General features: G+C 38.4%; 1 protein-coding gene across 2 annotated transcripts in view; it reads left to right on the forward strand.

Moving 5' to 3' along the window:
* DOCK3 (dedicator of cytokinesis 3) overlaps positions 1-17,298 on the forward strand; it is a 698,449-nt gene that overhangs the window by 468,028 nt on the left and 213,123 nt on the right. The gene's annotated exons all lie outside the window — the stretch shown is intronic.

A 17,298-nucleotide genomic window follows, 5' to 3' on the forward strand; every position in this document is an offset into this window, starting at 1 on the left:
TTTGGGTTACAGTATATTTTATATTTTAAAATATGTATTACAAATTATGTAATACACATATAAAATCACATACTATATAAAATTGAGATGTATTGCTTATTCTTGACTCTCAAATTTTATGAAAAAATTTATTTAAATTATTCATATGCAGCCATGTCATCAGGTCTTTGTCTTCACTTAAGCCACTTTCTGAATTATCTGACACAGTTTTCCGAGGCACATTATTTTTACTCCCATCAGATTGGCTTTGATGCATCATTCTTTGACACTTTCATGACGCTTTCACACTGGAAATTCATCTTGAGGCACAAGATGATACCACCACTTACTATGCTACTTTTATGGTGATTTTTACAATCGCATTTAACACTTCAATTTGGTGATCATACCCCAACCATAATTACTAATTCTATGAAGCTTTGCTCTTTTTTTAAAAAAAAAAGTCAACCAATTCTGCCAGATAACCTTCATAAGCATCTAAAAACTCCCATTGATTGAGGTAATTTCAGGTTAGCATAACTTACCCAAATAATGCTGCGACGTTCAAAATAAAGAGATTCAGGCTGGGCGTGGTGGCTCACGCCTATAATCCCAGCATTTTGGGAGGCTGAGGCAGGTGGATCACGAGATCAGGAGATCGAGACCATCCTGGCTAACACTGTGAAACCCCGTCTCTACTAAAAACACAAAAAATTAGCCAGGTGCGGTGGCGGGCACCTGTAGTCCCAGCTACTCAGGAGGCTGAGGCAGAAGAATGGCGTGAACCCAGGAGGCAGAACTTGCAGTGAACTGAGATGGCGCCACTACACTCCAGCCTGGGCGATAGAGCGAGACTCCATCTCAAAAAAAAAAAAAAAAGAGATGCAGAGACTGCCCCATATCATGAAAGGCTTTATGAGACTGGAAACATCAAGTGGCATTCACCTACTGTGTACCCACAAAAATTAAAAATGTGAAGAAATAAACTTCTTTTAATTAAAGCAATATGAGGTGGCAGCCTCTTCTGTGAGTGATGACTGGAAGGGAACTGCTCCTCATATTTGGGATAGACACTAGGCCTATTCAGGCATTTTTTGAGAATACTGTCTTTGGGTTCTTTGCTTCATAATCACCTTACCCACGCAACTGTCTTAAGAGTACTTGTTTAGGAGCCTTTTTTTTTTTTTTTTTTTTTTTTGATGCGGAGTCTCGCTCTATCGCCGAGGCTGGAGTGCAGAGTGCAGTGGCGCGATCTCGCCTCACTGCAGCCTCCGCTTCCTGGGTTCAAGCCATATTCCTCCCTCAGTCTCCCGAGTAGCTAGCTGGAACCACAGGCACTCACCGCCATGCCCGGCTAATTTTTGTATTTTTAGTAGAGATGGGGTTTCACCATGTTGGCCAGGATGGTCTTGATCTCCTGACCTCATATTCAGCCTCCCAAAGTGCTGGAATTATAGGCGTGAGTTACCATGCCCGGCCTATATATATTCTTTATTATTCATCTGTTGATGGCTGCTTGTTTCCATATCATGGCTAGTGTATATAATACTGCAGTAAACCTGGGAGTGCGGATATCTATTCAAGATACTGATTTCTTTTTCTTTGGGATATACCAGAAGTGTGATTGCTGGATCAAATAGTTGTTCTATTTTTAATTTTTTGAGGAACTGCCATACCATAATGACTATACCAATTTACATTTCCATCAACAGTGTTCAAGAGTTCCCTTGTCTTCACACTCTTGTCATCACTTGTTATCTCTTGTTTTGTGATTACAACCATCCTAAGAGATATTAGGTGATATCTCATTTTCTTTTTGATTTGCATTTTCCTGATGGTTAGTGATATTGAGTACCTTTTCATATGCCTGTTGGCCATTTTTGTGTCTTCTTTGGGAAAATGTCTTTCAGGCCTTTTTGCCTGTTTTGTAATTGAGTTATTTGTTTTTATGGAATTCAGTTATATGAGTTCTTTATATAGTTTTAGATATTAATCCCCATCAGTTACATGGTTTGCAAATATTTCTTCTCATTCCATAGATTGCTTTTTCGTTTTGTTGATTGTTTCCTTTGCTGTGAAGAAGCTTTTTAGTTTTATATAGTTCCATTTATTTATTTTGGCTTGCCTGTGTATTTCATGTCATATCTCAGAAAATCACTGCTAAGACCCAATGTCAAGGAGCCTTTATTTCTGTTTTCTCCTAGGAGTTTTACACTTTTAGGTCTTATATTTAAGTATTTAATATCTTTCGAGTTAGTTTTTGTATTTTATGTCAGATAAGGTCCAATTTCATCCTTTTATATGTAGATGTCCAGTTTTCCCAGCACCACTTATTGAAAACTGTCCTTTCCCCATTGTGTATTCTTGGTGCCCTTGTTAAAGACTGTTCACTGAGTTTATTTCCAGGATCTGTATTCTGTTCCACTGGTTTGTGTGTCTGTTTTTATGCCATTACCATATTATTTTGATTACTGTAACTTTACAACATTATTTGAAATCAGGAAGTGTGATGCCCCTAGCTTTGTCCTTATTTCACAAGATTGCTTTGGCTATTTGGAGACTTCTGTGGTTCCATACAAATTTCAGGATTGTTCCTTTCTATTCCTGTGAAAAATGTCATTGGAATATTGATACAGGCTGCCTTGAATCTGTAGATCACTTTGGGTAGTATATGGACATTTTGAAAATATTAATTCTTCCAATCTATGAACACTGGATATTTTTTCATTTATTTGTGTCTTCTTCAATTTCTTTCATCAGTGTTTTATAGTTTTCAGTAAATAGATCATTCACTTTCTTGGTTAAATTATTCCTAAATATTACATTTTTTGATGCTATCGTAAATGACATTGTTTTCTTAACTTTTTTGGAGAGCTTGTCATTAGTATATAGAAATATTGCTGATTTTTATGTTGATTTTATCTCCTGCTACTTTACCAAATTTGTTTATTCTAATGGTTTTTTGATTGAGTCTTTAGGCTTTTTATATGTATATAAGGTCATGTCATCTGCAAACAGAGGCAGTTTAACTTCTTCACTTCCAGTCTGGATGTGTCTTATTTTTTCTTGCCTGGTTGCTCTGGCTAGAACTTGTAGTACTGTGTTGAACAAAAGTGATGAGAGTGGACATCTTTGTCATGTTTCTGATCCTAGGAAAAAGGCTTTTAGCTTTTCACTATTGAATATGGTATTAGCTGTGGGCTCATTGTAAATGGCCTTTATTATATACATTTCTTATATATCTAATTTATTGAGAGTTTTCATCATGAAAGGATGTTAAATTTTGTCAAACACTTTTTCTACATCTGTTGGAATGGTCACTCAATGCTATTCCTATCAAACTACTAGTGACATTCTTCACAGAACTAGAAAAAACTATTTTAAAATTCACATGGAACCAATAAAGAGCCCAAATGGCTAAGGCAATCCTAAGCAAAAAGAACAAAGCTGGAGGTGTCATGCTACCTGACTTCAAACTATACTACAGGGCTACAGTAACCAAAACAGCATGGTACTGGTACAAGAACAGACACATAGACAAATAGAACAGAATACAGAGCCCAGAAATAAGGCAGCATGCCTACAACAATCTGATCTTCAACAAAGCTGACAAAAACAAGCAATGGGGAAAGGACTCCCTATTCAGTAAATGGCACTGGAATAACTTTTTAGCAATAAGCATAAGATTGAAATTGGACCCCTTCCTTACATCATATACAAAAATCAACTCAAGAAGGATTAAAGACTTAAACATGAAACCCAAAACTATAAAAACCCTGGTAGACAACCTAGGCAATACCATTCTAGACATAGGAATGGGCAAAGATTTCATGATCAGAATGACAAAAGCCATTGCAACAAATGTGAAAATTGACAAGTGGGATCTAATTAAACTGGAGAGTCTGCATGAAAAAAGATACTATCAACAGAGTAAACAGAGAACCTACAGAAATAGGAGAAAATATTTGCAAACTATGCATCTGACAAAGGTCCAATATCTAGCATTGATAAGGAACTTAAACAAATTTATAAGAAAAAAGAACGCCATTAAAAACTGGGCAAAGGACATGTATAGACACCTTCAAAAGAAGACATACATGTGGCCAACAAGCATATGAAAAAGAGCTCAACATCACTGATCATTAGAGAAATGCAAATCAGAGCCACAATGAGATACCATCTCACACCACTCAGAGTGGTTATCATTAAAAAGTCAAAAAATAACAGATGCTGGTGAAGTTGCAGAGAAAAAGGAACACTTATACACTGTTGGTGTGAGTGTAAATTAGTTCAACCATTGTGGAAAGCAGTATGTCGATTTCTCAAAAACCTAAAAGCAGAACTGCCGTTTGACCCAGCAATTCCATGACTCTATATATATCCAAAGGAATATGAATTTTTCTGTCATAAAGACACATGCACATGTATGTTCATTGTAGCACTATTCACAATAGCAAAGACATGTAATCAGCATAATGCCCATCAATGGTAGACTGCATAAAGAAAATGTGCCACATATACACCGTGGAATACTGTGCAACCATAAAAAAGAACAAGATCCTGTCCTTTGCAGGAACATGGATGGACTGGAGGCCATCAATCTTAGCAAACTAACTCAGAGACAGAAAACCAAATACCACATGTTCTCACTTGTATGTGGGAGCTAAGTGATAAGAACATATGGACACAAAGAGGGGAACAACAGACACCGGGGCCCACCTGAGGATGAGGGTGGGAGGAGGGAGATGAGTAGAAAAAATAACTATTGGGTACTAGACCTAGTACCTGGGTAATAATCTGTACAGCCAACCCTTGTGATACGAGTTTACCTATATAGCAAACCCTCACATTTACCCCTGAACCTAAAATAAAAGTTTAAAAAAAAAAAATGGGCGTATTATTTTTATCCTTCATTTTCTTAATGTGGTATGTCACATTTATTGATTCATGTATGTTTAACCAACCTGCTATCCCAGGGATGAAATCTCACTTGATTGTGGTGTATGATCCTTTCAGTGTGCTATTGAATGTGGTTTGCTAGTATTTGTTGAGAAATTTTGCATCTGTGTTCAGAAATTTTGCATCTGTGTTCATCAGACTTGTAATTTTCTTTTTTTATATGGGTTTAATATCTAAAATCTGAAATGCTCCAAAATCTGAAATTTTTTTAATGCCAATATGATTCTCAAAAGAAAATGCTCATTGGAGCATATTGGGTTTCAGATTTTCAGATTAGGAATGTTCAACCAGTTAGTATAATGCAGATATTCCAACATCTGAAAAAATTAAAAATCCGAAACAATTCTAGTCCCAAGCATTTTAGATAAGGGTTACTCAACCTATAGTATTTTTATCTGACTTTAGTATCTGGATAATGTTGGCATTGTAAAATGGGTTTGAAAATGCTCACTCCTCTTCATTTTTTTTTTTTTTTTTGGAGGAGTTTGAGAAGGATTGACATTAATTATTTTTCAAATGTTTAGTAGACTTCACCCATGAAGCCCTTTGGTCCTGGGCGTTTCTTTGTTGGGAGATTTTATTACTGCTTCTGTATTCTTATTATTGATCTGTTTATATTTTTTGATTCTTTATGATTCAATCTTGGTAAGTTGTATGTTTCTAGGAATTTATCCATTTTCTTAGATTATCTAATTTCTTAACATATACTTGTACATAGAAGTTTGTTATGATAACTTTGTACTTCTGTAGTATCAGCTGTAATGTTTACTCTTTCATTTATAATTTTATTTATTCGAGTCTTCTCTCTTTTTGTTCTTGGTTAATTCAACTAAAGATTTGTCAGCCGGGCGCAGTGGCTCACGCCTGTAATCCCAGCACTTTGGGAGGCTAAGGCGGGTGGATCACGAGATCAGGGAATCAGGACTGTCCTCGCCAACATGGTGAAACCCCATCTCTACTAAAAATACAAAAATTAGCTAGGTGTGGTAACACGTGCCCGTAATCCCACCTACTTGGGAGGCTGAGGCAGGAGAATGGCTTGAACCCGGGAGGCAGAGATTGTACCCAAGATCGTGCCACTGCATTCCAGCCTGGCGACACAGCGAGACTCCGTCTCAAAAACAAAAAAAAAGATTTATCAATTTCATTTAGCTTTTCAAGAAACCAACTATTAGTTATGTTTATCTGTTGTCTTTCTTGTCTCTGTTTCATTTATTTTTGCCCTAACTTTCATTATTTTCTTCCTTTTGTTAACTTTGAGCTTAGTTTGCTGTTTTTCAGTTCCTTGAGATATAACATTACATTATTTGAGATCTTTTTTCTGCAGGTAGGCATTTATTGCTGTAAATGTTTCTCTGAGAACTGCTTTTTCTGCATGCCATAAGTCTTGATAGGTTTTGTTTTCATTTTCATTTATCTCAAGGTATATTTTGAATTTCCTTCTTTGACCCATTAGTTGTTCAAGAAAGTGTTTAGTCTCCACATATTTGTGAAATTTTCAGTTCTCCTCATGTTTTTGATGTCTAGTTTCATGCCGTTGTGGTCAGAAAACATAGTTGAGATTTCATTCTTCCTGAATTTGCTAAGACTTGTTTCGTGGGCCGGGCGCAGTGGCTTATGCCTATAATCCCAGCACTTTGGGAGGCCGAGGTGGGCAGATCACGAGGTCATGAGATCCAGACCATCATGGCTAACACGGTGAAACCCCATCTCTACTAAAAATACAAAAAAAAATTAGCTGGGCATGGTGGTGGGCACCTGTAGTCCCAGCTACTCAGGAAGCTGAGACAGGAGAATGGCGTGAACCCGGGAGGCAGAGCTTGCAGTGAGCTGAGATCTTGCCCCTGCACTGGGCGACAGAGCAAGACGCCGTCTCAAAAAAAAAAAAAAAAAAAAGGTTGTGAAAGAGTGGACAAACAGAGTCTTAATAAGGTCTGCTGCTGTCAACTTTATTACCTTTTGTTAAGTTAGCTTTGTCAGGTGACTTAAAAGAATAAGGCAATCTAGAGAGACAGAAAAAGAGAACCCCTATGAACTAGTGAATCAAATAAGAAAGAGATGAAAAACATAAATTATACAACTGGAGGTTCAGAAAATGAGGTGTACTGAAATAATGGGCATGCTGCATGCCATCTAAAATGGTTTGTCTTTTTTTTCTAGTGACTGTTGGTTATTGGTAAGTTCCACTTTTACATTTAAACTACACATCCTACATAATTCCATCAATAATATCTTAATTACTCCATAGTGGTCACATAAAATGTCACCTGTGTTAATAATAATGCCAGTATACATTTGTTTATTATTCTGTGTACTTTCAGGGCCCTTCTGGATATACAGTTTGAAACCTCATACTAACCCTGTGTAATCAGTCAGGCTTTACGGGGAGGATATGGTCACACCCTGGTTAAGTAGGTGATCCAGCAAGTTGATAACATTTCTTGAAAGAATAAGATAATGCTAGTAATTGTAGTTTTATTTCAAAATTAATTTTTTGTTTAATCTGTGATGATTCAAAACAAAGCAACAATAACCAAAAATGCTAGGGATAGATACCATATCACAGGCTTTATAGAACATGTTACTTTTAAAGTGTTATTCTTCTTTATGATCAGCATTTAGTTTTTATTGCTGTTGGACTATCATACCTCTTATTAACCAATAATATAGGCATACATTAGATCAAAAATAGCATTAATATTTCTATTAGTTAAAATTTAGGCATTCTTTTTGTTTTAGAGGCAAACTATAGGAAAAATTTGGACATTGCTAATCTAGAGGTAACCCCTCATAGAAACAAATGCAGGGCGTATAATTATTCCCCACAAAGGTACAGGTAAGAACGCAAACCATATAGTTCAAAAGCTGCTGTAAAATAGCATTTAAAAATCAGAAGCCATGAGCAAAGCATAGGAGAAGGCCTGTGTCAGTTACAACAGTAAATGTAAATAAGATGAAAAAATATGTAAGATAAAAATTCTTGGCCGGGCATAGTGGCTCATGCCTGTAATCCCAGCACTTTGGGAGGCCGAGATGGGCAAATCACCTGAGGTCAGGAGTTCCAGACCAGCCTGGCCAACATGGTGAAACCCCGTCTCTACTAAAAATACAAAAATTAGCTCAGCGTGGTGGTGCATACCTGTAGTCCCAGATACTCAGGAGGCTGAAGCAAGAGAATCACTCGAACCTGGGAGGCAGAGATTGCAGTGAGCTGAGATCACGCCACTGCACTCCAACCTGAGAGACAGAGTAAGACTCCATCTCAAAAAAAAAAAAATCTCAAAATAGTAAAAAAAAAAAAAGTCTTAAAATAGTCAACAAACAAAATCCATCTATATGATATTAATAAGAGTTTCACAAAGACAAAGTAAACAGGCTGAGTATAATCAAATATAAACAGAATGAAAACAAATGTCACAATATTAATAATAAAAATAAAGTATAAGGTGAAAGATATGAAATGGATGTGTCATGTCAGGAGTATCAGGGTTTGATGGAAAGAGAACATATGCCCACTGTAAGGTTAAATTCAGTTTCTTATTTTATCATGCAAGAACACATGATCTCATGTCAAGCAAAGTGGCCTTTCAGGATTGGCACAAGCATAGCATGTGACATCACCACTCATTCAGCCCCAGAATCCCTAGCAGGACCAGCCCCTGATTGCCTGATCTCTGCAAAGTAGAGCGTTGCTCTTTGCTACCCATTAAATTCAGCGTTCACACTCCCATGCTGGAGGAATTTTCCTGACCGTTCATGCACTTCTGTTTAAAGGAACACTGACCAAATTCAGCCTTAACATACCCGCCTTCTTAGCTAGGACGAGAAAGCAGAGCCAGAACTGGGGGACCTTTGAAGAGTTTGCCTCCAGCTCTTTACTGTTCCAGAAAGCCCCTTTTTTTCTTCACAGGGATAGAAGAGTCATTCCAGTCCATGGTGGAATTTATAGTGAAGATCTAATTGTCATGACCTTAAAGCATATAAGAATGTTAACTCAAAGTTATAGTCAATTTATTAGAAATAAAAAGCAAAGACAAAAGTATAGTAAAAAGATACTTTCACTTGCTTCTTGACAGATATGAACACAGAAATAAGTACAGAGAGAATTTGGATAAAGTTGATGTAACAGATAATAAAGGCATCATTGAGCACTCACCCTGGGCTGTTATTTTTTCTCTTTTACAGATGAGGAAACAAGGTACAGAGTGGGGAGGAATGTGCCTAAGCAACCCGGTTAATAGACCATGCTTTTAACCACTTTCTCTCTTACCTTTAAATAGGGTGAGCATAACTTAGTCTAAACCAGAACACTGTGATAGTCAAAGGGAGTGGTATTGATGTCAGGACAACAGGTGTAGAGTATTCCAGGCCATATTGTCCTCCCAGCTGTAAACACATTTTTTTGTCCAACAAACAGAATACATATTTTCCATTGCTTGTGGAACATTTACAAAAATTGTTCATAGAAAAAACTTCTGTAATTTTCATAAGGCAGAAATTGCACAGCCTTTACTCTCTGATCCCAGTGCAATTATTGTACATTGCATCTTACCAGTCATCCAAAGGTAGAATACCATAGTCATCCTGGTATCAAAAAAGTATTTAACAGAGGTCAACCTTCATTTTCAATTATTTAACAATTTCAAGTTAGTAAACTATGTTATTCATTGCCGTTTGCCCTCATTCTCAATTATTTAACAATTTCAAGAAAACTAAGAATGTTATTCATTGCCTAATGGATATCATAGATCTCCCTGGCTGAGATCAAAACAAATCAAAACGTAGATGTAAAGCAAGTGTAGATAAAAATAGACATACAATGTAGAACAGCATAAATATAACTATCTAATGTAAGTAGTAAGTAGTGTGGACAAAAGTGCCACCTTTGCCTGTAATACCAGTACTTTGGGAAGCCAAGGGGACAGGAGGATTACTGGAATCCAGGAGTTCAGGACCAACCTGGGCAGCATAGTGAGATCCTCATCTCTACAAAATAAGAAATTAGCCGGGCGTAGTGGTGCATGCCTGTAGTCCTAGCTCTTTTGGAGGCTGAGGTCAGAGGATTGCTTGAGCCTGGGAGTTCAAGGCTGCAGTGAGCCATGATTATGTCACTGCACTCAGCTTGGGCAATAGAACAAGACCTTGTCTCAAGAAAAAACAAGTGCCAACGGGCGTGGTGTCTCATGCCTGTAATCCCAGCACTTTGGGAGGCTGAGACTGGTGGATCATTTGAGGTCAAGAGTTCAAGACCAGCCTGGCTAACATGGCAAAACCCCATCTCTACTAAAAATACAAACATTAGCCAGGCGTGGTGACCGGCACCTGTAATCCCAGCTACTTGCAAGGCTGAGGCAGGAGAATCACTTGAACCCAGGAAGCAGAGGTTGCGGTGAGCTTAGATCGTGCCACTGTACTCCAGCCTGGGTGACAGTTCAAGACCCTGTATCAAAAAAAAAAAAAAAAACCACAAGTGCCACCTTTGTTAGCAACAAACTTGAATTTGAGATCATGGTTTAGATTTATGAGCCACGTGGACTTGTGTGTTAGTTTTCTGTGGCTCCTATAGCAAATTATCACAAATTTGGTGGCTTAAAACAACAGAAATTCATTCTCACAGTTTTGGAAGCTAGAAGTCTGAAATCAAGATGTCAGCACAATTGTACTCACGCTTGAGGTTGTAGGGGAGAACGTATTGTTTGCCTCTTCCAACTTCTGGCTGTCCACATGCCTGAATGGGACCACATCACTCCTGTCTGCTGCTTTTTCACATTATTGTCTTCTCTTCTGTTTGTCTTAAATATCCCTCTGTCTTTGTCCTATAAGAATATTTGTCATTGGATTTAGGGCCCACCCTGATAATCCAGGATAATCTCCTTATTTCAAAATCCTTAATTTAATTACATCTGCAAAGACTCTTTTTCCAAATAAGGTAATTCACAGGTTCTGGGGATTAAAATGAGGACATATCTTTGTGGGGGCCACCATTCAACCCGTTACAACTTGTGATTAACATGAACACTTAATTAGAAAGACCTTTAAAATCACTGTCAATGTGGAGCCTTGTGGTGGAGAGATTGTGTGCTCTCTGCAAGGAGGTTAGTCCAAAGGAGGGAAGAGGCAGAACTGAGATGTTCATACACATGTGTTCTAGATGCACTGACAAGAGAATTTATTACTTCTCCCAGTAAGGTGAGTGAATGGGCAGAGAGGCCCTCAGTGTTACAGAAACATGGAAGGAGGAGTAAAAATAAATGGTTCTGCTAAATTGCTGTAATTACATGTATATTCACATACAGGCTATTTGTCTTTATTTTAATCGACTATTAAAGTAAATGTACAAATTGTAAAATAAGAAATAGTTTACATTTTTATAAATCAATGTAATTTTTAATACATTTCCTGTTAACTGCTGTAAGAACCTTATTCAGAAAGGCGTAATAGCCTATTTAATAACATATAAACAGTATATTTATTGTAGATTCAAAACAAAGTGATGGAGGAAAACAAATGATAACCACAAAGTTCAGGATAGTGATTACCTCTGAGGAGTTCCTGAGAGAGAAGGGTGCGGGATTGAGGAGGAACTTCAGAGGGGTTAGAATGTTTATTTTCTAACAAGAGCAGTGAGTACACAGGTGTTAATGATACCAATATTTTATCAATGGAGGGCTTGTTAAAACACAGTACTGGATGGCACCCCGTGGGGTGTCTAATGTAGTAGATTGGGATGGGGTGCAAGAATTTCCATTTCGAATAAGTTCACTGTTGATGCCAGTTCTGCTGGTCTGAGGACAGCACTTCTTATACATTTTATAAATTATCTTTTATATCCATTCACTGTTGTTAAAAAAATAATTTTGTAGAAAGAGTATACAAAGCAAAGTCTGTTTTTTTAACTTCCTGCTCTGGGATAAGGGTGGATTTGCTTTTACTTAATAGTCACAGAGAGGTAGGTGCCTTCCCAGTAGAGCTAGCATAGTTAAAGGTACAGATTCCAGAGCTAAACTGTCTATGTTTGAATCTTGGCTCCACCATCTAGGTTGTATGACCTCAGGCAAGGGTTTTAATTTGTCTATCCCTCAGTTTTCTCATCTTTAATGATATCTATCCTGTTGGGTTGCAGTGAAGATCAAATGAGTCAATATAGGTAAAGCCCTTGGTATGGTACCTGGTCGATTAGGAAGGGCCAGTTGCTACTAGTAGGTTGGTACAAAAGTAATTGTGGTTTTTGCCACATTACTCTAAGGTATTAGACTTTTTCCCTGGCAGTTTCCATCCTGGAGGTACTATTTAGTGTATTTATTCCTTGCTTTCCAGAGAGGACCTCCTGTTCAGGACCCATAAGAAGCCACTGGTCTTTCTCTGCCTCCAGCTGCCTCTTTTCTTGCTAATAGAGAAAGAGATACTTGGAGGAAGTAGTATTCTTTGAAACCTTCATATTTCACCTTAAAGTTTTTCCAATTGATTATTATAATATATTTGGCTTTTAAACCAACTGAGAAGTGGAGACTCCTCCAAATGGTGTAATGAGAATGAGAGGTTTTGATCTTTATTGCCCTGGATGTTAAGCCATAGTGAAGATTGTGATAATGTTTCTCCTGCTATCAGATACTCTCTAAAATTTCCAAAGGGTTATGTGATTCTTCAGTCAGTTCCAAAAAAGCTTTTATAGACAGAGGCAGAATTGTTTCTCCAGCTCTCTAACTCATGGTTTTAACTTCTGCCAAATTGGTGGTATAACTTCAGTGAGAACTTGATCAGCAAACAGCCTGTTGCTATTTCCTCTCTGAGTACAGTTTTTGTGCTAATCCTGGCTCACAGACAAATGTATGCACCTGGGTTCCTCATTAACATCGGCTAACTTAAGTCTGGCTATCTCCTTTAAGGCATGAACCCTAATTCCCAGAATTTCTCCATCTGCCACTTCCTGTGTGGCTCTTTGTATACTTGAAATAAAATGAATTAAAGTAGTTCATTTCTACTTTGAGTATTGATTAGACATTGATTAAGCATTGTCCTCTGATATGAAATTAAATACTTGAGGAAATCAAATCTGCTTTGTGAAAGTACAAACATTTTTATTTACTTATTCATGGTTGATTGCATGTGCCTAGCATTGTAAAAATTAAATGTATACTAACTCATTCTTTGGTTTCTGGGTGTATTAAAGTGTGAAGGAATGGTGAGATACCAGTGGCGTTTTTACTCATTCTCATCAAGAGTGAGAAGAAGAGCTATCTTGAAATGGTTGCGGGTTGGGACGGGAAGAGTGAGAGGAATAGGAATAGTAGGAGGGACTTTGGGCTGTACATCAGGGAGCTGAGACTCAGATCCCTATAGGGTCTAAATGGTATGTATCCTTTTCTCCTCTAGATTTCTAAAATTCCTTTTACCTCTAATATTCTGTAATTAAAGACATCACTGAAACTTTCAAGGAGTTAACGGTCTCATTGGGAAAACCAAACATAAATTAATTATAATACGTGATAAATACATGATGAAATAGAAATAAAAATAAAGTTTCACAAGAATAAACATGAAGGAGCAGTTTATGCCAGACTCCTACTCATTCTTAGAGTAGGAGATTATACATAAGCAGGGGCTATAGATTGAAATACTTCACATAGCAATGGAATAGGGTTGGAGACATTGTATAAACTCATATCTAGCTTAATATAGGTGCATACCGTTACATATTAAAAGATTTTAAATATATTTACATACATACGTTAGTATACACACAAATATTTCCTCACTTTGTCAGCTGAGAGGGCCTACAGGAAACAACACTCCAATTGCAATGACCATACCTAGAGCCTAGACCTTGGTTTCTAATATCATTTTCAAACAAACAAAAAAATACAGACCAGGAGTGGTATCTCACGCCTGTAATTCCAGCACTTTGGGAGGCCAAGGTGGGCAGATAACCTGAGGTCAGGAGTTCGAGACCAGCCTGGCCAACATGGCAAAACCCCGTCTCTACTAAAAATACAAAAATTAGCCGGCCATGATGGCAGGTGCCTGTAATCCCAGCTACTCAGGAAGCTGAGACAGGAGAACTGCTTGAACCTGGGAGGCAGAAATTGCAGTGAGCCAAGATCGTGCCATTGCATTCCAGCCTGGGCAACAAGAGCAAAACTCTGCCTCAAAAAAAAAAAAAAAAGAAAGAAAAAGAAAAGAAAAAAAACCCAGGGCTCTTTAGATAAATGGCTCAGTCTAGGACTAGAGTAGGTAATATACAAAATGATCCTAGAGCAGAAAGTGTCAGAAAGCAAAGACGTGCTCAAAATTTTTTTTAAATTTTAGAAGATCTACAGTGGTGGGAGTGTATCAAAGGAACATTGAAGCCAACTGAAAGAACTTCCAATGGCCAAAATTGGGACAAAAAAAAAAGATACTGAATTTTAACCCAAAGTATAAGATAAATATCCATGAGTCAATACTTGAATAAATATGATGGAATAAATAACTGAGGGAGAAGAAACAAATCTGCTATGTAGAAGAATTTCAAGTAATGTATGTATATAGATACTCAACCATCAAGGAGGTGGAGCATAATTCCCCAGTCCTTAAGTGTGAGATGTACATACTGAACTCTTTCTAAAGAGAACAGTGTGGAAAGGGAGCAGAGGGAAACTACAGTAAAGAAACCTGACAAGCACTACTTCAACCAGATGATCAGGGATAACATCAGCAGGCATAAGTCATGCTGCAGTATGTACCCTTGATATGATATGATGAGACTGAGGTGGTACCAGTAGAGTGGGGCACTGCTGAAAAGATACCTAAAAATGTGAAAGCAACTTTGGAACTGGGTAACAGGCAGAGAAACAGTTTGGAGGGCTCAGAAGAAGATAGGAAAATGTGGGAGAGTTTGAAACTTCCTGTAGACTTGTTGAATGGGGCTTTGCTCAAAATACTGATAGTGATATGGGCAATAAGGTCCAGGCTGAGTTGCTATCAGATGGAAATGAGGAACTTTTTGGTAGCTGGAGCAAAGGTGACTCTTGTTATGTTTTAGCAAAGAGACCAGCAGCATTTTGCCCCGTCGTAGAGATGTGTGGAACACTGAACTTGAGAGAGATAATTTAGGGTATCTGGTGGAGGAAATTTCTAAGCAGCAAAGCATTCAAGAGGTGACTTGGGTGCTGTTAAAGGCATTCAGTTTTATAATGGAAGCATAGCACAAAAGCTTGGAAAATTTGCAGTCTAACAATGCAAAAGAAAAGAAAATCCCATTCTCTGAGGAGAAATTCAAGCTGGCTGCATACATTTGCGTAAGTAATGAAGAGCCAAATGTTAATCCCCAAGACAATGGGGAAAATGTCTCCAGGGCATGTCAGAGGTCTTCACGGCAGCCCCTCCCATCACAGGCCCAGAAGCCTAGGAGGAAAAAGTGGTTTCTTGGGCCAGGTCCAGGGTCCCTGTGCTGTGTGCAGCCTAGGGACTTGGTTCCCTGCATCTCAGCTGCTCCAGCTGTGGCTGAAAGGGGCCAATGAAGAGCTTGGGCTGTGGCTTCAAAGGATGCAAGCCTCAAACCTTGGCAGCTTCCACATGGTGTTGAGCCTGCCAATGCACAGAAGTCAAGAATTGGGATTTGGGAACTTCCACCTAGATTTCAGAGGATGTATGGACATGCCTGGATGTCCAGGCAGAAGTTTGCTTCAGGAGCAGGGCTGTCATGGAGAACCTCTGCTAGGGCAGTGCAGAATGGAAATGTGGGTTCAGAACCCCCACACAGATTCCCTACTGGGGCACTGCCTAGTGGATCTGTGAGAAGAGGGCCACCATCCTCCAGACCCCAGAATGGTAGATCCACAGACAGCTTACACCCTGCACCTGGAAAAGCCACAGATGCTCAACGCCAGCCTGTGAAAGCAGCCAGGAGAGGGGCTATACCCTGCAAAGCCACAGGGGTGAAGCTGCCCAAGACTATGGGAACCTACCCCTTGCATCAGCATGACCTGGATGTGAGACATGAAGTCAAAGAAGATCATTTTGGAGCTGTAAGATTTGACTGCCTCGCTGGATTTCAGACTTGCATGGAGCCTGTAGCCCCTTTGTTTTGGCCAAAGTCTCCTATTTGGAATGGCTGTATTTACCCAATTCCTGTACCCCCATTATATCTAGGAATTAACTAACTTGCTTGTGATTTTACAGACTAATAGGTGGAAGGGACTTGCTTTGGCACAGATGCACTTTGGACTGTGGACTTTTGAGTTAATCCTGAAATGAGTTGAGACTTTGGAGGACTGTTGGGATGGCATGGTTGGTTTTGAAATGTGAAGATACGAGATTTTGGAGGAGCCAGGGGTAGAATGATATGATTTGGCTGTGCCCCCACCCAAATCTCATCTTGTAGCTCTCATAATTCCCACATATTGTGGGAGATACCCAGTGGGAGATGATTGAATTATGGGGACAGGTCTTTCTTGTACTGTTCTCATGAATGGATCTCTTGAGATCTGATAGTTTTAAAAAACTAGAGTTTCTCTGCACAAGCTTTTTTTTTTTTTTTTTTTTGCCTGCTGCCATACTTGTAAAATATGACTTGCTCCTCCTTGCCTTCCACCATGATTGTGAGGTCTCCTCACCCACATGGAACTGTGAGTCCAATTAAACCTCTTTCTTTTGTAAATTGCCCAGTTTGGGGTATGTCTTTATCAGCAGCGCGAAAACAGACCAATACAGTGACTATAGTACAGAATGATTTCTCAGGATGTGCCTTCGTGTAATATGATTGTGATAGTGAAGGAGGGCAGAGTGCGCATTAGTGACTTATAAGCTGTTAGAGGAAAGAGCTAGACTCAGGATGAACAATGGAGCCTTCCTTTATCTGTTCCCTAGAGAAATGCTCAACATAGTCTTTTGTGCTCCTTTTTTCTCATTTGTATTTTAAAATATTTTCATTTTTAAAAATTTCTTCATGAGATGCCCTCATATCTTGGAGGCACATTAGTACCAAGTGGAAAGCAGAGAATTAATGTTATTCTAAGAGAAAATGAAGTTTGTTAAATATGCTAAACATTGTAAGGCTAAAACATATTACTTATTTAAATAGGTTTCACTGAAGACAGCATAGGTTAAACATAGTGATTGTTTTTAAAAATGATATAGGTTTTATTTTCTACAAATGTATGAGGTATATGAGGAATTTCATTATGTGTATATAATGCATAGTGGTCAAATCAAGGTATTTAGGGTGTCCACCATGCAAGTACAATACATTTTTGTTAAGTATAGTGAACCTACTCAACTTTGAAACATTGAATTTTATCCTCCTTACTGTGTGTTTGTATCCTTTAAGTTGTCTTCATCAGTTTCCTTCCCGCTACTCGCTCTTCCCAGCTTCTGTTATTA

The sequence above is a fragment of the Macaca mulatta genome, chromosome 2, assembly GCF_049350105.2.
Source record: "Macaca mulatta isolate MMU2019108-1 chromosome 2, T2T-MMU8v2.0, whole genome shotgun sequence".
Classification (NCBI taxonomy): domain Eukaryota; kingdom Metazoa; phylum Chordata; class Mammalia; order Primates; family Cercopithecidae; genus Macaca; species Macaca mulatta.